Genomic DNA, 5,848 nt, shown 5'->3' on the forward strand with positions numbered 1-5,848 from the left:
GGATGCCATTTTTGGCCTCTTTATCAGCCCTTTCAATTCCCTAAGAAGATTTTAGATATGTCCTTTTACTCTTCCTTGCAATGAATGACAGTGATCTCTCTGGGAATATGAACTTCTTTTAGGAGTTGTAAAATGTATTCTTGTGCTTTATAGATGACTGTATTAGTTAGTAAGCCCTTTTCTTTCCAGATTACTGCATGGGCATATAGCACCAGAAAGGCATATTTAAAGTCTGTGTAAGTATTTGACCTCCAGCTCTTTCAAAATACTGATACCTAAGTCATGGATATGACCTCTGCCCAAAAGGCAGACATCACAGAGGGTAGGTGTTTTGTCTCAGTGACCAGTTGTGAGCTGACAACTGCATAATCTGCCTTTCAACATCCTTCTTGGACAAAGATCCTTCCATCAGTGAACCATCTTTTCCTCAGTGTCTCAGAGGAGTAGATTACTGTTGTCCTGACTGCTTGTGTGGGTTTGGGAAATCACCTGTTCACAAAAGTGGCTAGCCTTTGAGCTTATAGGCATCAGTAAGGCAGGATTAAAAGTAGTACAAGTGTTTAGGGTAACCTCTGAGATTCCAGAAGGCTGATACTTGATAAGTCATTCCTTTGTCAACTACAATTGATCTTTTGTCTGAAGAATAACCCTGACCAGATAGAGAGCCATAAATTCTAGTTTTTGTCACAAAGTATATATTTGTGGCTATTAGGAAGTAGAAAACATTTTCAAATGGGAAGAGAAATGAGATAGTGGGAAGAGGGAAGGAAGGAAGAGAAAAGGAATTTAAAGGAAAAAATTCAAGGAAACAAATGAAAGTAGAGTTTTTGCAAATGGGGAGGGAAAGAAGAGTTGGAGGGAGGGGATGGGAAGGGGACAGAAAAAAGAATTAAGATGTGTTATATACATGCACAAATTCCCCATGATGAATGTGATTATTGTGTACTGCAAATATGTACTGATAAAAATTTTAGAAAAAAATCCATATGAAACAGTCACGTTGATTTAGTAGCAATAGCGGTACTTAATTTTCAGAAATAAATGTCTTGCACTAGTCTCACCATTCACTATGTTGTTACAACTCTGCAACACCCAGTACATCACTGTAATTTGAAATCCAAAGAAGTCCTCAATACACAGAAACCCACATTAGAGGGCTCTACTATAATATCCAAAGCAATATGGAATTACATACAAAATAAGAAGAGAAGAAAACATCCCTCTAACTCTTTCTTAAATTAATAAAAAAACATACAAACTTCATGCATTGCATTTCAATTATGTAAAAGGAAAGCACAGATCTGTTGACTGAGTGTATCTTGTTCACTGATTAATACATGGCCCACTTTTTTTCCAATTATTGTAAAATCATATATTACTAGTGCCAAGTAATGGGTTCAATAGTGCCTAATCACAAATTAACTGCATCTGTCTTTACAGTATGTAAAAGATACTTATAAGTTCTTTCATTAAACAATTTATAACAATCTACTATAAAACTGAAGGACTAATATGATAATCCTTAACAATTATACTTACAGAATTATGTGCACATTTTGACATATTTTCTTAGCCTCAAAATTACTTTAAAAAAGTTATTCTGAAAAAAGTTATTCAATGGACTGACTTGTAAATAAGCATCTCACATTCAATATCTTCAACAATCCATCACATTGGTATTGGGACAGATAAGACTAAATTTTTTTCAAGTTAATATATGAAGAAAATAGAATCATAATTCTGCAATTAATCAAGTTTTGTGTATTTTAAAAGCAAACCAGTGAAGGAAAGGACAAAAACCTTTTGTTCACTTTGGAAAAATTTATAATGCAAAGTCATTCATTAAAAAGCAGGTACAAATTACATTATAGATATCATTTTTGTTTGTTTCACATGGAAATCTTAGCAAGTCATGTAGTATGAGTACTCCAGGATGTATTACACAAATTGGAAGCATCTTGGAATTTTTACTTCAATACAATAAATTATTATGCATGCTTTAAATAAATAATAGTTTAAATGAGACAATCTAAACAGAAATATGACCAGCAACCATATTTAAGTTTTCAATTTTATTATTAGTCTGACATAGCATTAGTAACCATGTTGCACTGAAACATGTAATGGCATAGTCTGAATCATGATTTGTTAAATATTATATCTCCAACTTCCTCAGGATATTTAGGCTAGTCATAAAATTAATGTGTAAGTAAGTATGTTAGAATAATTATTTGTGGTCAGACTTGTATAAATTGCTGTTTGGCAATACACAAACTGCCTCAAAGATTTATTCTTAAATATATTAATAAAACAAAATGTCCTGAAAACATGGACACTAAAATATCAAGACAATTCTGTTAAACATGACAGTCCCACAGTATGACTGACTAATAAAAGGAACCTACTTTAAAAGCCAAAAAAATTAATTAATATAGGGTATGATTGATTAAACATAGTTCCAGGGAAGAGACCAGTCACTCAATTGCGGATTGATTAATGCCAGCCAGCATCATTCTTTGTTACATAAATGACTGCCCTATCTGTAACTGACAGCTCAAAATCATGTACTGCAATACCTTTCTCAATATGATTCCTGGAGGCCTAAGCAAGATCCCCATCTGCATATGGATCATTATACTGTACTACTGCAGCCTCCTCATCTTCACAGTCTACTGGAGGAGGTGGCAGTGGAGGTAGAGTCGTAAACACCGGAATATCATCTGGTAGAGGTGGTTGTGGAGGAGTTTAACTATCAACAATGTTTTCCTGCACCCTGGCCATGAAGTCTGTTAGAGGTATTTGTGGAAACAGGGGATAGAGGAATAGAGGAAAAAGTGGAGCAATAGAAACTGAATATTGAGGATAAAGCAGACCTCCATTAACATGAGGCCAAGCAGAAAGTTGACCATTCATAAAGGGAGTTCATCTGTATCAACCAGCAGAAGTCAAAGAGTTGTGTCCAGATATCTGTCTTGTCTTTGTACCATACAGGGAACAAGGAGCTGAGCCTGGGGTTACTCCAATAGTGGGCAGGAAGGAGTACGGCACAGCAACAGAAATGCCAGTACTTCTGCCCCCATTATTCTCTCAACTTCCATTTCCTCCACTACTTCCACTGTGTCCTTGGTCTGTGATTTCAGGAAATTGTCCTGCCTGGACTATGCTGACTTCCAAGCCTTACAGGAAAGGTCGTGTAATCATTAGGAATTCTAGAGGATTTAACAGGTTCCAGAGTTTTATAAAGAGTGTTCCATGCCAACTTATCTCAGTCTAATGTGGAAGGACTTGGTGGTTTCTGAGCAGGATCAGTTTTTGACAGTTCCAGTTTTTGCAGCCCAGTTATTTCCACACATGATAGTATGGCCCACATCATCCAAAAATGTGTAGTTGATAGGTTTCTGAATACACCGTACATGGGATTCCATATTTGCATGTGGTTTTTTTTTGCATTCTTGATATATTTTTTAATTTTTTATTTGTATATGTATTTATTAGTATATGTTTGGAGTATGTAATATTTACATTCATCTTAGTAGGCACATGTACTTAAAATATTTTAATTCTTTTTAATTCCCCTTCAGCTCCCCTCCCTCCTACCTCTCTCCATATCTAGATCCTCTTTTTATTTGCGAAGGATCTATGTCCCTGTTTTTTATTATCTATTTTTATTTTGTTTTAGAATTATTTATACTTTGGGTTTCTCAAATAAGGGAAGTTAAGCAATATTTAAACTTGTGTGTGAGACTTACTTCACTTAATATTATTGTCTCAAGTTGCATCCATTTTTTCTATAAATATCTCAAACTTAAAATTTTTTATGAGAGAGTAGTACTCCATTATGTATAAATACATTTTTTTCATCTGTTCATCTGTTTAGGGATATGTAGGCTACTTCTATTCTTCTTGATTCCCAAGATTACTTTTATTATTCTGGGTCTCTTCTGGTTTCATGTGAATTTCAGGAATTTTTTTCCAGTTCTGTGAGGAATATTAGTGTTTTGATTGGGACTGTGTTAAACCTACATATCACTTTTGGAAATAAAGGCATTATGACAATAGTGGCTCTGCCTATCCAAGAATAAGTGATGTCTTTCCATCTTATGATGTTCTCTCCAATTTCTTCTTTCAGGGTCCTATAATTTTATTACAGAGAACTTTCACTTCCTTTGGTTAATTTTTAAGTATTTATTTTTTCTTGATACTATTGTGAATAGTATTGTTTTCTTTACTTCTTTCTAGGTGAGTTCATTATTGGTGTAAAGAAACTTTATGATTTTTTTGTGTTGATTTTGTATCTTACTACACTGAATTTAGTTATTAATTCTGAGTCTTTTGATGAGTCTGTTGGGTCTTCCATGTAAAGGATCATGTCATTTGCAAATAATGATTATCTGACTTCTTCCTTTCCTATACATATCCCTTTTATTTTTTTTCTCTTGATAATTTCTCCAGCTAAATTGAATATTGTATTGAACAGAAGAGATGATAGTGGATATCCTTATCTTGATCTTGATTTAAGAGAAAAAGCTTTCAGCTTTTCCTGATTTAATGTGATGCTGGAAGTTGGATGTCATAATTGGTTTTTGTCAGATTGAATAAGATTCTTCTATAGCTATTCAGGATTTTTTTTTTAAATGATGAATGGATGTTGAATTTTTTCAAAGGCTTTTTCTGCATATATTGAGATGATCATATACTTTTTTGTCCTTGTTTCTATTTATGTGATGTATTATATTTATTGATTTGCATATGTTAAACCATATTTGAACACTTGGGATAAATTCTACTTGGTCCTGATGTATAATCTTTTTAACGGTTTGTTGCATTCTGTTTACCAGTATCTTGTTGAGGATTTTTGCATCTATGTTCATTAAGATGATTGGCTTGTAGTTTTCTTTTTTAGTTGGGTCTTTGTCTGATTTTGGAATCAGAGCAATGTTAGCTTTTAGGAATAAGTTTAGATGTACTGCTTCCATTTAAATTTTATTAAAGATTTTGAGGAATATTGGCATTAGATCTTCCCTAGAATTCAATGGTGATTCCATTGGAAACTGGCTTTTCTTAGTTGGAAAGATTTTAAAAAATTATTTACTCCATTTCCTACTTGTTATTGGATTGTTTAGTTTTTATGTCTTCTTGGTACAGTTTAGATAATTCACATGTCTAAGATTCTGTTCATTGTGCTATATTTGTTGGAGTACAGTTTTTCATAGTGGTTACTAATAATCTTTTGGATATTGGCAGTGTCCATTGTGAATTTACATTTTTGAGTTCCAATTGCATTTGATATGGGTATTTTCTTTCCTTCTTTTGGTAAGTTTGACTAAAATTTGTCTATTTTGTATTTTTTTTGAAAGAACCAGCTCTTTGATTGATTCTTTGTAGTGTTTTTATAATCTTAATTTGGCTGACACCTCAATTGCAACTTGATGAGAGACTCTGTGCCAGATTCAGCTAAGCTGTTGCCAAATCCTAACTCACAGAAACTGAAATAAGTGCTTGTTGTTTTAATAAGTCAAAGTTGTTACACAGCAATAGATAATAACTGCAAGCAACTATAATGGAACTAAAAGTTCCTGAATGATTATGGAGGCACTGGGCTATACATTTATTAAATAATGTGGCCCCTTTTTGTCAGAATTTGAAGATCTTTGCAGTACTTGATTAACTTCTTATCCATATCTTCTTTTTGCTGCTTGGATCCAAGGCTAGCACCAGGCAAATAGTACCCACAATTTGGCTTCTTCAGGGAGTTCACATGGAGAACTATACTACACTGGCATTGCATACACTAGAGTCCCAGCACCACTTACTACTGGGTACCTGGGATACTTGCTTATATACAAGA

General features: G+C 33.7%; 1 pseudogene; it reads right to left on the reverse strand.

Annotated features, from left to right (window-relative positions):
* Positions 1-2,406: 2,406 nt before the first annotated feature.
* LOC101722849 (abl interactor 1-like) lies at positions 2,407-3,607 on the reverse strand (annotated as a pseudogene).
* Between the last annotated feature and the right edge of the window lie 2,241 nt (positions 3,608-5,848).

Source organism: Heterocephalus glaber, unplaced genomic scaffold (genome assembly GCF_053883595.1).
Source record: "Heterocephalus glaber isolate CG9 unplaced genomic scaffold, H.glaber_assembly_v1.0 deba00000122, whole genome shotgun sequence".
NCBI classification, from domain to species: domain Eukaryota; kingdom Metazoa; phylum Chordata; class Mammalia; order Rodentia; family Bathyergidae; genus Heterocephalus; species Heterocephalus glaber.